The 21,908-nt window shown below is 44.1% G+C and overlaps 1 protein-coding gene across 5 annotated transcripts in view; it reads right to left on the reverse strand.

The window, feature by feature from the left end:
* The window catches only part of Sh3gl2 (SH3 domain containing GRB2 like 2, endophilin A1), a 156,682-nt gene that overhangs the window by 35,310 nt on the left and 99,464 nt on the right, over nt 1–21,908 (reverse strand). Inside the window, exon 1 of one of the 5 annotated variants that reach the window (XM_033757657.1) lies at nt 10,258–10,281. The exons of the other annotated variants lie outside the window; for them this stretch is intronic. The gene's annotated coding sequence lies outside the window, so the exon portion shown is untranslated. Of the gene's footprint in view, nt 1–10,257; nt 10,282–21,908 lie in introns of those variants that run through there. 5 annotated transcript variants of the gene reach the window in all.

Consider the following 21,908-nt stretch of genomic DNA (forward strand, 5'->3'; position numbering starts at 1 on the left):
AAATTATGTATTTTCTTATAGTATTATGATTTCTCTCATCAGTTTAACTATCATTTCATAATCTGAGAAGCTAGCACTTTTCCTTAATATAATCTTGGGGAGATAAAATAATTCAGACTGAAAGGTTAATTAGAGTTTATACCACTGACACAGATGTGTTTGCTAAGAAGTATGAAGAACAGATATTATTACCATGTTGTAGATAAGGAAACTGAGGGCTGCACATTAATTGTCCATAGTAGGCAGCTTTAGCTAGGAAGAGACGGAATCAGGACCTGAGTGCACGTTTTCCACTCCACCCCTCCAGCTTCTCTAGGTCTGTAGTAGTTTGAAGAGCTGTCCATGGTGCTACATCTCTCTGCTGTGGACTGACTAGCTTGACTCTCTCTGTACCATCAGTCCCGAGAGATGCTACTGATCAATGATCTCAGCAGTCTGCACAGACCAGGCTTTCCCTGACAGTAATATCACCTAACCTAGACCCTGTAGTAACTGTGAGCTGGACCAGCAGCCAGCTTCTGTGCCTGCATCTTAAAAGATTTTTACTAAACCTGAAATGAGAGGGGAAAATAAGAGAGGTTCTACACTAGAATTCAGGTAAGAACACTTCACTGGAGTTCCAAGTCCAAATCACCTGATCTGCATGTTTTGATTTAAATTACAGGGATTGGGACCAGGGATTCAGCTGAGTGGTTCTGCCACCTACAATGTACTGAGTTTGATCCCCAGTACCCCCCCAATAAAATTACAGGAGTTAGTAATAGAAGAGGATGTAAGGGTTATTAATACCAGACTGTCTCATAACCCACTTTTTACTGTATAACACTGATTTCCTCCATATTCCAAAGTCTCACTTTTGTCAAAGAGGATTATGACAGATACCCTCACCTGTAAATGATACATATAGCTTCATTTCCAAAATGGACACCAAAAACCATGTAGCTGCAAAATGCTCTCATTTACATAAAATTAGAGAATCCTGGGATGGCTGCATTTGACTAACTCTAAAGAAAAAAGACTTTCTTCCAAATTATATGACTTCTGTCACATTTTCCATATCACAATGCTCAGCTGAGAGTGGTTTCAAATCCTCCCCGACTTCCTGCATCCACCAAGAGCTCAGCACCACGGCAGCGGGCTCATGACATACAGGGGAGGCTGAGTCTACACTGGGCACTGATTAGAACCAGTGCTGCCAACTCACACCAACACCGGTTCTTCAGTCTGTGTACTTATGGGCTCACACACCCAATGACAGCTGCCACGAATGCAAAACTGACAGGAAGGCAAGGAGAGGGACAGCAAGAAGGCAGGCAGCCCAAGACAGAGAGCTGGAGGGATCGTCTCTTTTCTCTACAAAAACTGCCATTTGAGTTGTTCTGAGAGCAGCAGTTGACCAAATGCAGTGAACACTGGCCTGATTGGTTGGTTGATATAAAAATTTCTCATCTAATTAAATCCCTGAGGGGGGAAATGTATTACTCAAAATGACATCTACATTGCTCTCTGGGCTATTTTTCTAAGTCACAAAGGATCTAAATATATCAAGGCACTGAATTAAACACTGAGCTAAATAACAACTGACTCACTGCTTAGGAGCATGGCAAATATCTTCTTTTCTTTCAATAAATGTTACTAAAACTTCATTCGTTTTATGCATAAAAATCAAGGTGAAGAATACAGACACAGAGAGTCTGCTGACCAATAATAACAAAGACATTTCCAGGTGATGTCTTCACCTGGTACCATTTAAAATTGTGTGCTATTATTTTCCGCGAGGTGGTTTCTAAAACAAAGCTTTCACAGTATTGAATATCTTCTGATGCTGTTTGGTATTGTTTGCCTAAATGACTGCTACTGGAGAAACCAGACACCTATTTAAACCAATTTTAGGAATTATCGGAATTAAACACAACAGTGAAAGTCAGCCAGTGTGAGCTTCTCTACCATCTACAAACCCAGAACAACTCCTGAAAATAATTCTGCAGTGCTTTCTAGAAACCTAAAATCACTGAGTGTCCAAGGTCTTCGGGGAGACCCTGGAGCATGACATGGGAGCCTGTACTCCTAACCCGACCTTGAGCTTCCCATGCATGCTGTATTGTGATCGCACCAGAAGTCTTTCCCCACTCTAGTCCATCAAACACTCCCAGGAAGGACTCGGTGAAAGTCTGTCCAACTGGACCACAGTGTGCACCTGAGAACACCGCCGTAAGAGGAACAGAGCCAAAGAGCCCAGAAAGCGAAGCAAAATTAATCACTTCAGTCAGGAACAGTTTTTCAAAAAAGGCGCAACTTTCAACAGAGAAAACAGATGATGCCATAGGCTCAGTTTTAAATTAAGTCTTCATTTTGAGTCCGCAATAGCAAGTGTCTCATGCTGACTATTTTCTTCCACACCACGTAAGAAAAATGATCAAGGGAACCAGCAGCAAAAGGCGCCTTGAATAGATGGCTGCTCAGCCCAGCTGAGAGGATCCGTCCTGCTTTCTAGCAATGATTCACCCGCCCTGGAGTCAGCCGTCACCTCCAGCAGCAGACACTTTAACTCTCAGCTGCAGCCTCCATTCTTCACAGCTGTGTGTTTCAGGCACTCAACTGAGAGGTGCACAACAGCCATGCCCAGGAAGGGCCTGCTTTGTTGTTTTGTTTGTTTGTTTGTTTTGGTACTGGGGATCTTCTTGAGACCCACATCCCTGAAATCCCACAGTCTCAACACAAACCATCCACACACACCCACACCCGCAAAGCGATTTATCTCCCGACTTTCCTGATTTTGCTCGGTTTTATCTCCTATTATTCAGGCCAGGTTTCCTTACTCGCTATAGCATGAGCTGGGTTCACTGCCTCCATTTCACACTGGAATCTGTTCTACTTTAGTGACTCTTCGGGTCGCTAAAGGTTTTAATCGCTCATTCAGATTTCACCTCCTCCACTACCTGCGAGGGCCCAGGCTCTGGACTCTGACTGAGGATCGCTGTTCAGGGAACACCTGGCACGACGTGGTGAGCACAACTGCCAAGGCTTTTGCTCAGCTGTTGTGAGACGCGGACCTAAGGGGTCAGGCCACATACATTTTCACCAGGATGTGTCTGGCGCTTCAGTACAGATACAACACCTGGAGAGCAGAACAAATCATCTCACCAAACTGTAACACGAGTCAAGGGAAGACACCTGGCTGTGAGTCAGCCCTGGTTCTGAATCGCCTTTAGGAGAGTGCAGTCTCCCCTCTACCAACACCCGTTCTCCATCAGAACAGTGATCAAGTTAGGAAATTCAAGTCTGACGTGTAATGGTTTACGATGGCCAAGGCAAAAGGAAATCCTATCTTCACTGCAACTATTCTGCATGCACCCACTGTATTAATTTTAATACAACTACAATTCATTTACTACGTTATTCCTGTTGATCTCAGCGCTCCTTAAATACAAGCTGTGCCTTTTAGTTTACTGCATATATACACATAGGTTGATACACCCGTGAGAATATGTGCAACCATACATTTATGATAGAAAGTAAACATAGCACCTTTCCAAAATGCCTTTTTAAAAATCACTGTAATTTAATAAAGTACTATACTACATGTTTACTCATATTGACAGAATTACTGATAACACTCAAATTAAGTATGGCATGTTTTTAAGACCAGAAATCAGAACTCATGTATCATCCTGCTAATCTGCACCCTAACACAGCACATAAAACATTGATGGGTACAAAGAAAACCCACTGACAATTCAGCAAATGAGAGCTGCTGAGCCAAAGGCTTTAAACAACTGAATTTAGAGTCACGACATAAATTTCAGTCTAACAATGTTACTAATTCTATTTTTCAGTGCCAGGAAGAAGTTGTACATTAAAGAAAATCAGAAAGTTTTCTCGTCCATAAAAGCCAGGGATTTGCTCCCCACCATGTTAACAGGATGCAGACTGATTGCTTTGAATATTTGGAACGGTAACCAAAAACTTGAAAATGAGTGTGGTGAGCTAGGAAATCAGTTTCTGACTTTCCACCTCCCAGCCCATCTTGTTCCCTGTCAAACACTACACAGAAAGTCAGAAACTGATTTTTATGATGCTGTCACTGTTCCGCGGTTGGTTCACTGGGGCTTACCAGTAACAACCTTCTAACCCCCATTTTTCTAAAGTGAAAATTTCCCGTAGACTAGAGGCTATTTACGTATGTCCCTCAAAGGAAGTCAGTACATTTTATTATAGGAATAGAGATTTAAGCTCCTCGGTGGAAAGATACTTTGTCACCTACAGTCTCATCTGTAAGTGATCTCGTATCTGTCTTACAATTCTGAAGTATGTACAACATGCAGAGCACATCTCTATTTTTCAACTTTCCCAAATAATTAGTTCACCATCAGAGAAAGGATAATTTGAGAAGGCAGGTAACAGAAGGGATGAATTTCCATAATTTTTTTCTTTTCTTGCAGTATTTTTTTTTTCATTTTCACAGTCTACTGCAATAACACACTGAAGTTAAGATGTAAAACAGTACCTGCTGAAAATAGGTTCTAAAACTTGAGGCAGGAATTATGTCGTGCAGTAATTTAAAAAAAATAAAAAGTGAAAGGTTAGTCATATTTCCAATTGAGTAAAAAAAAAAAATCAGAACACATAAAAAGAAAAATGTAGCAAATAACAAATTCGATATTTCAGATCTGGTTCACAAATGATCTACCACCTAATTCTGGACCCAACTGTAAGGCAAAATGAGTTGATCTGGACTTTTGTTTGTGAAGACAAACTTCCCAGAGAGCCCTGTTCTATTGGTTCCCTCAAATAATCTACAAAGCAGATCCAGAGAATGGAGGGAGAGGGTAACCGGGAGGGGGCACTGTGAGACAGCTTCCGACTGAGGATGCGGCGCGGCTCCATGAGGGTCAGTTTTGTGGGTCCGTCTTGTGGGGCTACGGTGCGGTGTTTCGCTCCAACACAGGGAGGCAGTGCTGAGAGGGTCTTTCGTAGATGAGCTAACATCTCCATCAGCAGACTGTCCTCGGTAACGCAGACAGACCTCATTCGCAGCACCGTCAGCCTCTGAACATCCGGCCTGCGGGCCGCCTGCACTTTCAGACTGGCCGGTGCCCACCGCCGAGCGAGCCGCTTCCTTGAAGTGAAGCGGTGTCTCCTCCACATCTACACGTCCGTATCTGCATCCACCTGGTTCTTGTTCTCCGGAGAACTCTGCTAGGTAAGACAGAGCTAGCTACAAACTAGGAAATGGAGGAAAAAAGAAAACGCTGTGGTTTCAAGAGAAAAATGTTATGGCGGTTCTTTCGGATGAAGGTTTCTTGGACACAAATATAATTCTAAAAAAAAACAACCCAACAAATTACCCTCAGGCTAAATCCACCAAATGGAACAAACACAGCAGAACTCCAATGACTGCACACCAGGGCCTTTGCTAGCGCTGCAATTCAGGTTTCTGAATCCTCCCCATTAAGTCCTGTTTCCCAGGAAGGGGTCTATTTGGACTGGCAACAGTTTATCTGCAAGTTACGTGCAAAGATCCTTTAATTTTTGAAATAGTTTTCCGTAACTGTTTATATTGCTAAAAATTGTTGGTAAATATTTCTTGGCAATGAGAGTTAATCAACATTAATTCAGCCTTTCTGTCCTGCAGCAATGAATCTGTTTCTTCAACTGTCCCTGCGAACAGAAACCTAAAGTCACTAGGTCCACAGTGCTCCCCGAGGAAAGGCCACAAACCACGGACTGTGACACCACAGCCTCAGGGCGAACTCTGCACAGCATTTGTTAGGTTGTATTTTTAATCTCTTGATTTATTTCAGCATCTCTCCACCTATTTGTTTTTGTTTGTTTGTTTTGGGTACCAGAGATTGAACTCGGGTCCTTGTGCTTGTGAGGCAGGCAGTGGAACCACTGAGCTAAATCCGCAGTCCTTTCTCCACCTCTTTGGAGCTCTGCTCTTGGGAGGCAGTGAGTTTGATCGCGTTCATCTGTCCTGAACTATCAAGGAGGTCAAGAGGAGCACCGGGCAGCACCAAATCTGTCTCTGCTTGCTATTCCCTGCACTTGCTCTACCGACTCAAATCTCCGGTGTCTCTCCCAGAAGAACCACACGTTCTCCTTCATTTTCCCACCAAAGGCTCCTCTACTCGTGGGAAAGCTTGGGGACAAGGTGGTTACAGAGAACACGATAGTGAGTAGCATCTCTGGTCACACGCTCAGGTCAAACAGGTTCTATTGAAAGGGGTTACATGCGATCATGACTGTTGATAAGATCTTCACAGAAAACAGCTGAAGAAATTGGGCTAAAGGTGAGCTGAGCCCCACCACGCTCACGGAGAACAGCAGTCACCGGACGAGAGCCTCCATGACACCTCACACGCGCTCTGCCCCAGGACCGCATCACCTCTCCCTGCTCCTGTGCGGAGGAGCTGGGGGATACAGGGGAAGCATGGTCCCAACAAGAGGCTAGCACGGCAAAGACGAGAGAGAGGAAGAAGCTATCGACAGGCAGCCGGAGATGCCAGCAGGGGCCAGATTCTGAAAACTCTGAAAAGGACTTCATCCCAAAGGGAATGAGGAAGCCTATCGGTCAGCTCAGGATGTCCAAAAATATGTTCAAAAATGTTTAAGGTGACTTAAACAATAGAAATCTATTTTCTCATAGTTCTGGAGGCTGGGGAGTCTGAGACCGGGGCCGGCAGGCTGGTCTTGGAAAGCCCCCCTTCCCCCACAGCTGACTGCTGGTTGCACTGCCACGCGACTTTTCCTCTGTGCTCATGTGGAGAGGGATCAATTTTCTTCTTCTCCTAAGGACACTAATTCCATCGTAAGCACCCTACCCTTAATATCTCTTCGAACACTAATCATTTCCCTAAGAACCCATCTCTGAAAACCATCACGTGGGGGAAGGGAGCTTCGGCGTATGTCTCTGAAAGGGCGTAAGGAGTCAGTCCACAGCGCGGAGAAACAGGATAGGATTCAGGATGCTAAAACGTCACCCCAGATACATTTAGTTCAAAGCCACTCAGCCAAACGTGAGCTCACGTTCCAGAGGAGCTGCTTTAGCAGAAGGCTGCGATCCCGCCATCAGGGCTTCTGGCATTCGGCTTTAATCTGCAGGACCTCAGCGTCGTGACTGGCATGAGGCCGGTGTGCAGAGAAGGACATATGGACTCCCTCTGGAAGGAGCCTGCACGCACAAGCCCCAGATTTGATAACGGAGACATCCTGTTCTCTAACCATGCTTTAAAATTTACCCTGTTTTCCTCTCTTTTTTCATATTTATTTAGTTTTTCCTTTCTGGTTTGTTCTCTTCCTTACATAATATGTAAAATCTTCCAGTGTGATTTCATTTTCTGAAACTTAAAGAGAAACTTTATCAATAAATAATTTTATAGCTTCCTGTAAATTGTGGTTGAGAAAACTGCCAGCCACTGTTACATAGTATTTCCTAAGTTAGAGTACGTTCGTCTCATTGTTCAGACTCAAGAAAATCTCTTTTGTACAACAGAAGGTTTTAGAGACCATGTTACTGTTGGAATATAAGTTATACAAATACTGTGAAATGCGTTTTTAACAAAAAATGGAGAAAAAGCCTCTTCCAATTTAATTACTGTGTAGGTCATCTCCTCTACTACTTAACTACATGTGCCTTTCTTTTACCTACCTTGTACACACATATGTATGGTGTATGTATTTGCAGTTCTGGAGCTGGACCCAGGGGCTTTGTACTGAGCTACACACACACCCAGCCTTTTATTTTTTATTCTGAGACGGGATCTAAGTCTCTTAGTTGTCCAGTCTGGGCTCAAGTACAGGATCTCCTTGCCTCAGCCACCCAGAGTGCTGGGATTACAGGCTTTTATTTTTACAATAAGTTATTTTTACGCTGGGAGGGGATCACACCACAGTAGAAACAAGGTTTAATCAACACCTTGGCAAGGACAACACTGGCAAATGAAGGGTGTGTGCGAGGGAGCCGTCAGCACCTCAGGCCACCCCATCCTGTGCAGATCGCCATGACGACCCACACAGAACTCACCGCAGAGCCGCTCCTGGTCATCACTGGTGGATTCGTGTTCCTGCGGGCGGAGGGGTGCCCGGAGGGGCTACCTCCTAACATTTCAGGCTACAACCAGGGGCAGCCTTAGCTCAAGGCAAAAACTCGGGCAGCAGAAGGGCAAGAGGTGCGGGCGGCCACCAGCTCTGGCTGTGGGCACACGGCCAAGGGCACTCACACCATCGCTGGAGTAGGCCCACACTGCTTGTGAAGAGGCAGTGAGAAGCGCTTCAGCGTGTGAGGGTCAGAAACAAACGGGCCGCCTGTGTCTTTCATTTTTGTTTTAATAATACTTTTAAAATTTACAAATCATTCTCTTTCTTGACTTTTCAAAAATAGTCCCAGGGGCAGATTAAGGCTTCTCTAATGAGCATACTCAGTGACAAGGAAGGATTGGTCCACAGAAGAGCCAAGTGACACTGCCTTGGAGAAAAGTCCTGAAACACGGGGGAAAGGAGGAGATCACACAGAACAGCAGCATGAGCAGCAGACACTCTCTGGAACGAGCACCATTTATTAATGTGGTAAAAATTACTGACAACAAGCTAAAAATGTTTTAAACTCCCTGAAAATCTTCCTAAGAGCATAGAGCAAACAGTAAACATCTAGCCAAGGAGATGCTCCCGTTCTTAGTAAGAACGGATAGCACCTATGGCACTGGAGCGTGACCTGATCCCACCTTTCCCTCAGCTCTGCCCCGTGGAAGCTCTACTCGGGGCAGACACTCTCCCAGCTCCTCCCGGTCTAGGGCTCAAGATCCCCCGAGGAGGGCAGGCCACCGATCCTTTCCCTGCCCCTAGTGCCCAGCCGCCTGTCCTGGAAGAACAGCTCCTGACTTCCCCTTTGCCACTCAGTTCCCACCTGGAGAGCACAGCCCCGCCCCAAGAGTAAAGGCCTAGACTGCTGCGGCCTGGATCGCACCAACCAGGCGCACTCACAGGAAGACATTCCACAGAGCGTGGTCATAGGCATCACTCCCGTTTCTATGCAGCATCTGTGCGTACAGAGCAGCCGCTAGCAGAAGCAGGACACTGTTCCTAGCCTGAACTCTGGCTCAGCGGCACAGAGGTTCTGCCCAAAGAAGCCAGGCCTCGAAGACAGAGAGGTCCACACATCTGCCTGAAAGGCCTGGCTGCTCTGGAACGCAGAGGGAAGAAGACAGCTTGGGGAACCATAAGAACAACGGAGGTCTGGGTAACAAGCGGTCCTGCGGAGGCGGCACCCTCGTGATTCAACAGCAAGGGTGCCACGGTGGGCCAGCGGCAAACCTAACCGAGAACGTGAGGAGACCACACTCACTCCTTGGGCTCCAGAAGCTCGTCCCATGCCCCAAAATACAGATTCCTTTTGTTTTTATGCAGTAATAATCTGAGTGGGATGTGGCTGGACTCAGAACAAACTACATTCTCTGAACTCTAAAAATCACACACACATCCACTGACCCAAGGCACTTAATTAAGCACAACCTCAATCAGTGAGTGGTTCAGGCAGCTGTGAGGGTGACTCCTAGGAAACCACCTGACTAGATGAACACACAGGAAAAAAAACAAAACAAAACAAAACAAAAAAAACTAAGCAGGGATGTCAGAGGCTACACACTGTGAGGAAGATGAACTTCAAAGAATTTGTCCAGCCAAGTCACTAAGCACATAACCAAGGGGTAAAAAAACCTTGCAACAACCTCCAGACAAGGGAGCAAATCAGTATCTAGAGATGCTATATTATTTAAATGTGCAGGGTCCAAGAACAACCAAAATGAGACATGCAAAACAGCCCAAGATACACACAACCCCCTCCCCCGGGAGTATGTGGCCCTCATGCAGGAACAACAAAAAAAAACAGGCACCAGACAATTCCTTTGTACCAGAGAATTCAAATCTCAGAATCAGTATACAAATCCTGAGAAACATGGGACGCCACTAGGTGTCTAGGCTCTCGGAGGGTGGATCACAGTGGCCCCCGCCGTGAGGTCCCCGCTGAGGGCGCTGGGCGGGGCCTCGATCAGAGCAGACGCAGGTGGGCCGCGCCAATCCCCTCCCCACCCTGGCTGTCGGCTGTCGCTGTGAGCAGCTGTCCGCCCCCTGCTAGGCCCTCTGCCACGGTGTTCCGCCTCCCCCAGACCTCGGAGCACTGAGCTAGCAGGTCCCGGACTGAACCCTCCGAAGCCCCGGGCCACAACCAGCCTCTCCTCCTTCCAGCTGTCTCCTCGTTACCTTGGCCCAGGGATGAAGACCCGACCTGCGCTGCTGCACAGTGCGCTGCCTCGCTCGGAGCAGGCGGCCTCTGGAGGGCAGCGCGGACGCGCACGCCTGTGGTCGGCCCTCAGCGGCCCAGGAAGAGCTGGGTGCAAAAGGCCTCTGGAGCCAAGAGTTGCTGTTGTACAGCAGCACATCGTTAATGCTCAGGAGCGCCAGGCACTTTTAAGAGCTAAATCTGGAAACAGAGTGATAATTCCTCGTTTTTCTTCCTCACACGGCCATTTTACCTGAAGTACTGAAAGAAGGCCAGAAAATACATTTCTCGTTTCTTTCGTCCCCGCCTGCCTCCACAGAGACGGAAGGCCACACTGCTGTTTCACCTCAGGGAAACCTTCTCCTTGCACTGTGCCTCATCAGAAAGTCAACTTTAGGTACACGCCAAAATTAAATGCTTTAAACTTGGCAGAATAAATTATTTTTCCTTCTGTGGATAAGCCACAATTAATTACCTTAATTGTCTGGTGATTTTGTATATTTGTTCTCAACTTTATAAACAGGACCCTCAACCTATCAAAAATATATGGGAATTTTTATAAGAGAGTAAATTGAAATAAAATTCTATTTATTAAAGAGACATAAACAGTGTATAAATGTATTGAATCATCATATTGTACTCTACCAAGACATTTAATTATCATGTCATTTAAAAAGACATGCAATTCATGATTCTTAACATGTATGTAGAATATGAAATAAAAGGTGTACTATATTTTAACACCAATAAGCACAAGGTCAATAAAACTTCCAGCTATACTGAGACACAATGTGCCTGACTCCAGATATATTCCAGAGAAGATTTTGCTTCTTCTGTATAAGCTCTCTGAAGTTGGCAGATCGCAAAACAAACAAACAAACAAACAAACAAACAAACAAAAAAGCACTGACTGGGAGTTCAGCCCAAACATACTCCCTACAAACAGTCTAGAAATAATGCCTCACAAGGGCTGGGGGTTTAGCTCAGCGGTGCCTCCCAAGCACAAGGTCCCGAGTTCGATCCCCAGTAAGAAAAACTTTAAAAAAAAAAAAAAGAAATAATGCTTCACTCACTCTCTCTCACATACACAGGGCTTAAAGCTTAGTTGTATTTAATTAGCTTGATCGTCTTGGAAAGGTGGAAGGCTCAACACAATGACTACTAAAGGAGGAAGTAGCGTCTGCTACGTTATGAGAAGAAGGCACTGATTTGCAGCCGGTTTTCCTGACCCTGAAGATTTGACTGCACTTTCCAATTACACTTGGCAAATTTAAAAGTGGCCACTTGAGGTCCTGTGCTACGCTGCACTGGACAGGCTATACCGAAGACAAGAGCTCTCTATGCCTTTGACAGATAAGTCAGGACTCAAATTCCCAATAGTAGAGCCTCAGAAATTAACAAGGAAGGATGGGCTGCAGGCAGAAAGCAGCAAGGAATCTGCTGCCCCTTATCACTGGCGCACTTTCCGCCAGGCATCCTCAGAGCGAGTCCTCCTACACCCGACAGAAACTAGAAAATTCACGGAGCGGCGCAATTCGTGCCGATCTGCAAAAGAGGAACGCGTGGCGGTGTGCAGCCACCCGCATCTGTGACGCACACACTCCAGGAAGGGCTGCCACACTGCGCACGCAGCCAAGTTGACCTCCACCGCGTGTCCACTACAGAGCTTCTTCTCTTCACTTCTGCACTACTGGGAGCGTGTTGAGATGGTAAAGATGACTGTATGGCGCTCCCACACCCTGAGAGGCAGGCTCAGCATGGCCCTGGGTGACAAATCATGAGATCTGAATTTGCCACTGCTTTCTTCCTGAGAGTTGTTTTCTATTTCTCCGTATGGCGAATGATAAAGTATTGCCACTGCCATCTGGATCTGTGAAGTTTTAAGCAGTCAAACTTCAGTGGATTTGCAGTGTTCATAGCTTACAAATTTGGATTCACAAAAAGCTCATGGGTTACAAGTTGCCTTTTGTCAAACCCATAGCCCCTGCAAGAGCAGAAAAAAGAAATGAACTTCTTGCCCTCCCTCTTCGGGCACCATCACACAATGGAGCCCAGAAGTCCTAACAGAACCTTAGAACCGAGAAGGTCAGATGCACAACACGTCTCAGACAAAATAACAGGACACACCAACCGCCGACTCACCCTCCGCTCGCGCCGCCGGTAACACCAACGCACTCACACCCACCACAGCCCCTCGCAGCTCACAAATGCCCTTCAGCTGCCGTCTCTAACGCCCTGGGAAGTGGCCATGCTGTATACATTCGCCAACCCCCCACCACAAATCTGATGTGTACTAATAAAAATCAAAATTGAAAACCACAAATCTGATGTGTACTAATAAAAATCAAAATTGAAAAACTAAATGGAACCACTGTTCTATAAAGCTGCTTCGTAGTTTCTTTAAAAACCTAATCATTGAAGGGTAGGGGGAAGGCCAGGGGAAAGGTTAATAAGGGAAAAGAAAAAAATATGAGAAAATGAACAAACGGAAATAAAGTGTTTGTAAATGGGGAGGGGAGGAGGGGCGAAGGGAGGGCAGGGACAAGGGGAAAAAATGAGAACCGAGACCTGTCATGTAAAGGTACAGGATCCCAGTAATGAATGTAACTGTACTGTATACCTAGAATGTACCAATAAACTCAATGAAGAAAAAAAACCTAATCATTCATTTACAATACAATCTAGCTATTCCACTCCTGGATTTACCCAAGAGAAGAGAAAGCACATGCCCATAAAAATTTTTAATTCACACATAAATTGTCTTTATTTTTAATACCCCAGAACTGGGTGTCAGTCAGTCCACATGGATGAACACGTGGCCTACCCATGTGGTGGAGTACCGGTTGACAATACAAAAAGAAGAACTATTCCTATGTATAAGACATGGATACACCTCAAAATAATCATGTTGACCCAAACATTAGATAAAAAATAGTATGATTCTACCTACAGCTCTAGAAAATGGAAATGAATCTATAGCTGAGTAAGGCTATCTGTGGTTGTCTGGGAAGACAGATAGCTGGAGTGCTGGGAAAATTTGCTAAGGAGATTGAGAAACGTCTAGGATGATGGTTTCATGCAGGAATGCACAAGTCAAAATTTAAACAGCTTCATGAAGAACACAGAAATACAAATCATAAACACTGTGTGGGCCATGGTAATAGAAAATACACACACACACACACACACACACACACACACACACACGATTTGGAACCTCACTGGAAGAATAAGATCAAGGTAGCCAATTTATGAGGCCCTGCATTCACACCCAGCACAGGGGAAAAGAATCAGGGCGGCGAGAAGTCACTGATTAAGGTGTAGCAAGTCAACAAAACCAATTTCTAAACTCGGAAAAAAGTAACAGACTGCTGCTTATGTAGGAGTCAGAATTAAAAGTGATACAACAGTGCTGAAAACAGAATTACTTTACCTAAAGCATTAAAAAGAACCCAAAATTCAGTTTTTTTAGTTTTAGTAAAAATTAAGATCTTCAGTAACAAAAACCTCAATGCACTGCATCTTGTAATCAGGTTGGACTTGCATAGCCTAATTTCTTAAATGGGGCCATGCAGGCTTTAAATAGCACATTTTAAACAGATCTCAGACATAGACTTTCTTCTCACAGCAAGCCAAAGCACAGAAAGGGCAGGAAGAGGCTGTTAAAGCCACTGCAGACGGACTGCATGTTCATGTCTGACAGGCGCATGTAACTAGATAGATAGATAGATATATATGATACCACCTGTGTATCTGTTGATGAATTTCAAAGCAAATCAAGATCCCATGGTTTCATTTTCAAATTCTGCATTTTTTAAATCCAAGTTAGCATATTTTCACAAGGGAATTGTTCTACCCTAGGGCCTATGAATTACTCAAGGTAGAGCTTCTCTAGAAAAACAAAACAAAACCTCACAGGAGAGAGGCCCAAAGGGTCTAACTCGGCAAATGGACAAAATGTGATGATCAATTCAGCTGAAGCAAAATCCAGCATCACTTATATGGAAACTGAACATAAACACCAGTGAATTTACAGAAAAAGAGGGGGACAGAGCGGGAAAATAGGGAAAGGAGTGTGGCTGGCAAAGACATAAAGAAGTACGCAAAGAAACTCACGAGAGCAGCAGGCTCTAAAGGGAGGAAGATGCAGGAGGAGGAAAGCTCTCAGAGTGGGGACAGACCCCCGCCTCCTTCCTGAAGTCCTGAGGGCAGCGCTAAATCTCTGAGAGAGGGGTTTGCTCCACTACCTGCTCACAGAGTACTTACTCTAACGGGGCACCGTGTATAAGACCTGCATGCCTCTCTTGATACTCCTAAGTCCCTGTATGGGGGAAATATACAGACTAAACACACATGGGGTGGCTGTGTGAAACAGCATATGCCTCTGAGGGTACCTCATGACCTGTCTGTGCAAGACACGATTCATGATCATGAGCAGCAAGTGAACAGATTTACTGAAAACTGGGTTTCATATCTTAGTGGGGTGGAATTACAGCCAAGTTCTAAGTAGCTGTAAACGGCTAGAGGAATGGGTAAGTTGCTTTCTCCTTTGCTAATACATAATTATATTTTTGCTCAGAAAATGAAGATTTGTCTACATCAGTTGATGATTGAACTGAGAAATTTAAATTTAATTTGAGCCTCTGTGCATAAATACACTCTCACTAGCACGGCAAAATGGAACTTTCAAAGTTGGAAGTTTTCCCATTACAGACAAGCTGCATGTCCCAAAGTCCTCAGGCCAAGGGTGTAAGCACTGTCCCCGTTCCTGAAACCCCGATGAGTGCACAGAACACAGTATGCAGATTCGCCATGAGAGATCCAGTTTTGTTTCGACAGGAAAAGGGCCCGAGAGGGCTAACGCCAGCCTGGAGTTGTCTCCTGTCTCACACTGTTTTCCTCTCCTTCTGTCTCTTACTATGAAAGACTCGTGCGCCTGCACAGTGAGGTGGTGAATTGTGGCAATTTAAGACCTTTGCATCTCCACAGGGCTAGCTCCGAATGCAGCTTTTTCCCTTTTTGCCATGCCTCCTCGTATGGGGAGCCGAAGGCCTGTAACAAAGCCATGTGCGTGGATGTGACTGTAACAAAATAAAAGGCAGAAGAGAGAGCACAGAGAATGCTAAAATGCCTCAGCTGACCAGCATTTTGTCTGCTGTTGTCCTTTGACTAGGGATGGAGCTTTCAAACACACAAAGGACACAGATGATCCTAGTCCAAGGGTTGAGATCTGAAATTAAAGGCCCCCATAGGCATGTAGTGAGACTGCAAACACAGCCTTTATGAACCCAATAGATCCAGAAGCAATGGAATGAGAGGGGGTGGAAGGTAAATTTCAACCACGCCTCGGAGTATTCAGTAATGTGACAGACTGGCCTGGAGAGCCAGTTGTTGCCATCTCGTTTAATCTTCCAATGGCTTCATGAAATTATGATAAAGGGGGAGGATAGAAAAGCCAAAGGTCTTGTCCATGGTCACAGAGCATGGTGTCACCCCTAGGGTTTGCTGGGTTCCACAGCACAGGTTCTTTCTGTTGCTCTAGGCCGGTGAAAGAAAACCTTTCAGAGTTTCAAAGACACAAACAGCGGCTGTGGCACACACGCCATAGGGGCACCGCCACTGCGCTAGACCGCTCTCCTGCGTCTCTGGCCTTCAGAAAGAGTCAAATGGTCATCTGACTCCTGGTGAGCCTTGCATGGGCTTCAGTTCAAAAGCAGAGCCCAGGTTCTGCCTAAGACCCTTCTCCACCCTGGGATGCTACATTTATCTTACAAAGCGAACTGTCTGAATTTCTTTCAACACTATTTTGCTGCAGCAAAACCCTAACATCGGCTTTCCGTCCTTTTCCGGCTCCTAATTAAGGCTCCTCTATGTGAGAAGCAGGATTCTATTTTGGGACTGTTATTTATTCTGTGGACCACAGGAAGAGAGATGCATGCAAGGAAGATCCAAGAGCCCCGTACTACTCAGCTATGAGACATTGAGAGCTGGGAAGGGGAACAGAACGCCCATTCGCACCAAAGAAACTACAATTCATATATAGTGAATAGCACATCATTTAACACAGGAAAAACTAATGCACTTCATTCATCCATTTTGATGCCATAAAAGTTGACCAGGGTAAGAAAAAGAGAAAGGCGAAATAAAGTGACCAGTGGCTTCTATTTTTTTCAATACTCAGGCAAGATTAATACTCAGGCAGTGCCTTCCCCTGAGCTATGTCTTCAGCCCTTTTCATTTTCACTTTTTTTTTAAAATTTGAGACAGGGTCTCAGTTGCTAAGCTGCTGAAGATGGATTCAAATTTATGTCCTCCTGCCTCAGCTTCTAAGAATGTTGGCCAAGTGTACACCAGCAGGCCAGGCTTAAAATCAGGGATTTCTTTACAAGGAGGACTGGAAGGTTTGTGAACAGGAGCTGCCATTACTGCTGATGTGGAGACAGTTTAAACTAGGAAAGAATAAATAATACATCCACGCTTACCTTGCCTTACGGCAAACCTCAGAGCACTTTCTGCAGCGCCGCCGATCAGCTCCACCCAGGTGTGAGGGGAAGACCTGCGCCCAGCCTTCCTCAGTGGTCTTGGGCAATCCCTCAGCCATGCAGAAGAAAAGGGTAAACGCCCATGTGGCACAATTCTAAATTTTAGTTAAAATGTTACTTGCAACCTCTTCCTATAAAATACAGGTAGAATACTTAGACACTGCTTGCTAAAATTTATGTGTAACTGATTAGTCTGTAGCCCTAGACCAGCAAAAACCTCTTATTAAACTGTTTTTAAACAAATTGCATAAAACTCTACCTCACAATTAATTAATGGGTCTTCTAAGGGTCTTAAATATTTTTATGGAAAGTGGTTTACTTACGTTGGTAGTTTAAAAAATACATTTTTGTTTCCATTTTCCCCGAGCTCTGACAATCCTAACATCATTCCCCACTCACACAAGGCAGCTCACAGTCATCCAGTGATGGGCAGAAAACCTTAGAGGCACCCAGGAGAGAGACACCGTCTTCCCTCCAGTTGAATCTTCCTCTGAGAGCTGGGTGGGTCTCCAGTGTAGGATGTCACAGACATCAGACTTAGCAGAGTTTCAGCCATCAGCTGCCCCAGGGCTAAGCCACTTCTCAGGGTGACAGACCCGGGCCCACGGTTAACACCAGGGTACTCGAGCACCACAACCAGCTACCCAGGAAGAATTACCAGACTCTTTCTGCAGCATATCCCTCTTTTTATTAACATTTCTAAAGGTACAGAATGTGCTGGGTGAGTATATGTATTCTTAAGTGAATATTATTTACCAAAACATGTTTATCCAATGCTTTAAAAAATGCTTGGGTATCAGGGAATCATTAATTTTCTAGTTGTGACAATGGTATTTTAATGTGTTAAGGAAGAAGGTGTTTTGTGCACACATGTATAAAGGATTTTTCACATACGACATAACAGCAAGGAAAAATTCAAAATACTCAAAATTCAAGTTGCGCCATGAGTTACGTGGCTCAGATGGGGAGTGGGAACTTACTATATTTTTCTCCTTACTTCTCCATCTGCTTGAAGTTTTCCATCAGCAGCTCTTGCGTGTTCTTTGAAGGTAGCATGGTTTCCTCCTACCTCTGTATGTATGTTGATTCTTTTGTTTCTGGGTCTAAGGTCATAATTAGAAAAGCTCTCACCAAACCAAAATTATTTCAGTCCTTCCAGTTTCTTCTAATGATTTCTAGGACTTCACTTCTTTCTGTTTAAGCCTCTAATTAGTCCATTGGGCACTTGCCCCAGTGTAAGACCTGAACTATGGGCCCAGCCTTCTCCTAAAAGGACTACCAGTTTGTCCCACTGTGGTTTACTGAGTGGCCGGCTCTGTCTGCGCCGATGTGAAATCTCTTTGTACCCTATATCAAACTCCTATAAGCACTTGGGGTACAAGGATTTATTATTCTAGTGCATGGGTCTCTTTCTTTATGAATCAATAGTTTTAAATACTGAAGACTTTAAAATGTGTTTTAAAATATATTTAGGCTCTTTTCTTCTTTCTGTAGTCAGTTTCCATGACTACACTTAACTTTTCTATGTAGTTTATTATAAACTTATTAAAATAGTATCTTTTTGTAAAGTAGCACATTCCATTCATGGTATAACTCTGGGAAGACTGACTCAGGGTGCGGAGTCTTTCCATCCACAAAAAGAACGTACTGTGCCGATTTCATATGCCTTCTAGGAAAAATTTTACTTGTCGTTACTCTTTATTTCTAAAGAAAAAAGAGAAGAATCGATTCCCAATTATACCTCCACACTCATCTTTTCCCAAATGGTATTTAAATGAGGAGCTTTTGTTCTACCGTGTCTGCTAACCAGCGGTTGTTTCCGTCCATGTCGAGCATTTCTGTACGTTAGTGTTTCTGTGTTAAAAACAGATGTGCTTAGTGTCCTTCTTCAGTTGATCCTATAAAGTTTTCGGTGACCTGGTAACACGGGCACAGGGACTTTTACTCTCTGCCACTTCATCTGCCACACTATGGGGGCTGAGCCCAGGAGAAACCAGCAGGCCCAGCCGAGCCCCAGCCCGGACTCCGCCCCAGGGTACCAGGGTTACAGGTTTACAGGCCTGCGCCTGCGTCTCTTCCCGGTTTCCGGCTGCTACTTTTCTTCTTGCTAAACTGGTAGTAACAAATTGCCTCCAAGACAAAGTTGAGGGGTAAGGCACATATTCTTGTGCTCTTGAACCTAACGGAAACACTTCGATGTTACGGCATGATATGCTTTGTGAGGCTGAGGCAGATTATCGAGCACTGATCTACTCTTAGTAGGAATTACTGTACAAAATGAATACTGCATTTGGTCAAATGCCTTAGTACTTACGAAAATAATTGCATACGTCACCTTACATGTCAGACAGCAAATCAAATTGTTTTGGCAGCTTCCTTGATAATAAGCCATAATTGCAGATCTGGAATAAAATGACCTAGATATACCCCCAATGTTTTTATAAACAATGAAAAGAATGATACAAAGATTACTCACTATATATCGCCTTGGTTTAAAATTAACAATTTTGCATATTTGCTTTATATGTATACATACATGTATCTTTTTTTCTTAAAAATCAATTGACTTTATAACACTTCATTCCAAAATATTTTATTAAATACTTTCTAAGAATAAACACATTGTCTCAAATAACCACCTAATACCACCAACACCTATTCCAGTAATTGGTCCAAACACTAATAGGTGCTTTAAAAATCACACACTATCTACTTCATAGGCAAATTTGTCTAACGGTCCTAACTGCCCTTTGAACTCATCTTTCAAACCAGAACTCAATGTTTCATGCACAGTATTTCATCATTACATCTAAACCCTTTCATCCTGAAATGTACCCTCCTTTCTCCTGTTCTCTTTCTCTTCTGTGTTTCCTTGTCACTGACTTGTTTCGACAAAACTGGGCCAACTCACCTAGGAACTTCTCCAGAGAGTTCCACACTGCGGTCAACCAAACATTTCCTGGTGGTGTCATTCACCTTGTTCCTATTTCCTTGTGTCTTCTGAAAAGCTACAACTATTTGCTTAAAGTTTGTTTTTTAGAAGACTGCCTTTTGAATTAGGACGTGTATGATCTGTCTGACTGCACCGCATCTGCAGGCATAAAATGCAAGGCCCTGCCATGATTACTGCTGCTCAGTCTGATTACTGAGTTAAGGTGATGACCACCTCATTCCTCCACTGTACAGATGTATTTTGACCTTTCCATTTAGTGTTAACTTTGTGGAGCGACGCTATGGCACCACAAAAATATTTTAAAAGGTTTAGCACCCTTGAGTGACCCTTTTCCAGAATCTGTTTTTTCTTTTTCATTCAGGGAGGGATTAAAGAATTGTGATTTTCTAATTTTGTCATTCCTTATATATTTGAGGCATTTTCCTGTTTTATAAAGCCATTCTTTGCTTTATTTAATGCTTTTTGCCCTCAGTTTAATCTTGTCTACTTGAAGGTTTTTAAATCTTTTTCTTTTCTCCTGGCTCAGCACTGCTGACCCATTTATTTCCAACCTCTCAGAAGCATGCTATTGTTAGATGTGTCTCTCACATGCAGTATGGAACTGGTTCTTGCTTTCTGATCCAAAAGAAAATCTTTCTGAAAGTCAAATTAACCAAGGACTTTTTTATGATTATATGGGGATATGAGTTAAATTTTGTGTCGAAAAACCATATTTCAGTTCCAACACATGCTACCCGTGCACGTCACTACATCTGGAAATGGTCACGTTTGCAGACCCATGCAGATATAACCCGGTTAAGATAAGGCTGACCTCACTGGCACGGTCCCTTAGTCAGCTGTGACTGGTGTCCTCATAACCAGGGGAAAATAGACATGGAGACAGCCAGAGCGAGACTCCCGTGATGACAGCAAGAATGAGAACAACGCCTCTGCACGTGAGCCAGGATTTCCAGCAACAGCAGGGAAGGGAAGAACATGAAACACATTCTCTTCTGGAGCCTACAGAAAACATTCCCTGCTGGCACCTTAACTTTTTTGGCCTTTTAGTCTCTAGATCTACAAGAGAATAAGTTGTTTTTTTTTTTTTTAAGGACACCTAGCTTGTAGCAATTTGTTGCAATAGCTGTAGGAAAGTATTATACAAGTTTTAGGTAAAACTTTATTTTTAAATTAAAATTGTTATCGTTTCACTCTGCATTACGTACAACTTTATAAGTTTAAAAGTGATTATGTCACTGTCCTGATTTTGTGAGAGGACGATGCCCTCCAACTGCTATAATCACACACAGTAAAACCCAAGCCCCCAATGCCTAGTGTCTTCAGTTCCCTCTCCACTGAGGGTCCTGAGAGCCCGGGGCTTTCTTGACAGCTCTATGAGTCATGAAAACACATATCCATTAGATTTTTACCCACCGTTTTAAAGCAGTTTAGAGCTTTTCACATCTTCTAGTCCGTCCTGCCCCTCTGGGAAGAGTGTGAATGTGTGGATTTCCCTGTGTATTGAGTACTGGGTTCCCCAGACAACAGAAGAGCATTCTTAGTTGGATTTGTGACTCCCTTTCCACTGTCTTCCTCTCTGTCTGTGGTTCCACCTCAAGCTGAGAGATTATGGAATAATGAAAGGTTATAGCTTGGGACTTTTACCAATAGGACCAATGCTCAATATCGAATGATCCGCTCAGGGCAGACTCACTCCAAGTAGCAAGATGAGACCCAACTAGGAGCTGCACCCATCACTCTGCCGCAGACCTTTGAGCCGACTGTGTCTTACTCTCTTTGATTCGGTTCTAATGTGAAACACTGTTTGTCTAGCAGTCTCTATACCATATGTCTCAATCTTCAGACTCTGATTTAAAATACCAGAAACCATATGGGCTACTCCCAACACAGGATTTTAACATAGGCCTTTATAGTTTCTAGAGACCCTCAAATCGATCATAAGCACAGAACATAGAAACATTTCTGAAGAACGAGAGTTAAATACAAGAAAATCATGAAAAATTCAGAATGGCAAAGGAATCTACTGAACAATAACTGATGATCTTCTGAAAAAAATATGACTGATTCAGAAACTAGTCCTACTATAACTAGCCTACCCATGGGCAGAAACACAGAGAACAAAGGAGAGCTCCCCTCA

The sequence above is a fragment of the Fukomys damarensis genome, unplaced genomic scaffold, assembly GCF_012274545.1.
Source record: "Fukomys damarensis isolate Sample0158 unplaced genomic scaffold, DMR_v1.0_HiC HiC_scaffold_31, whole genome shotgun sequence".
Taxonomy (NCBI): Eukaryota; Metazoa; Chordata; class Mammalia; order Rodentia; family Bathyergidae; genus Fukomys; species Fukomys damarensis.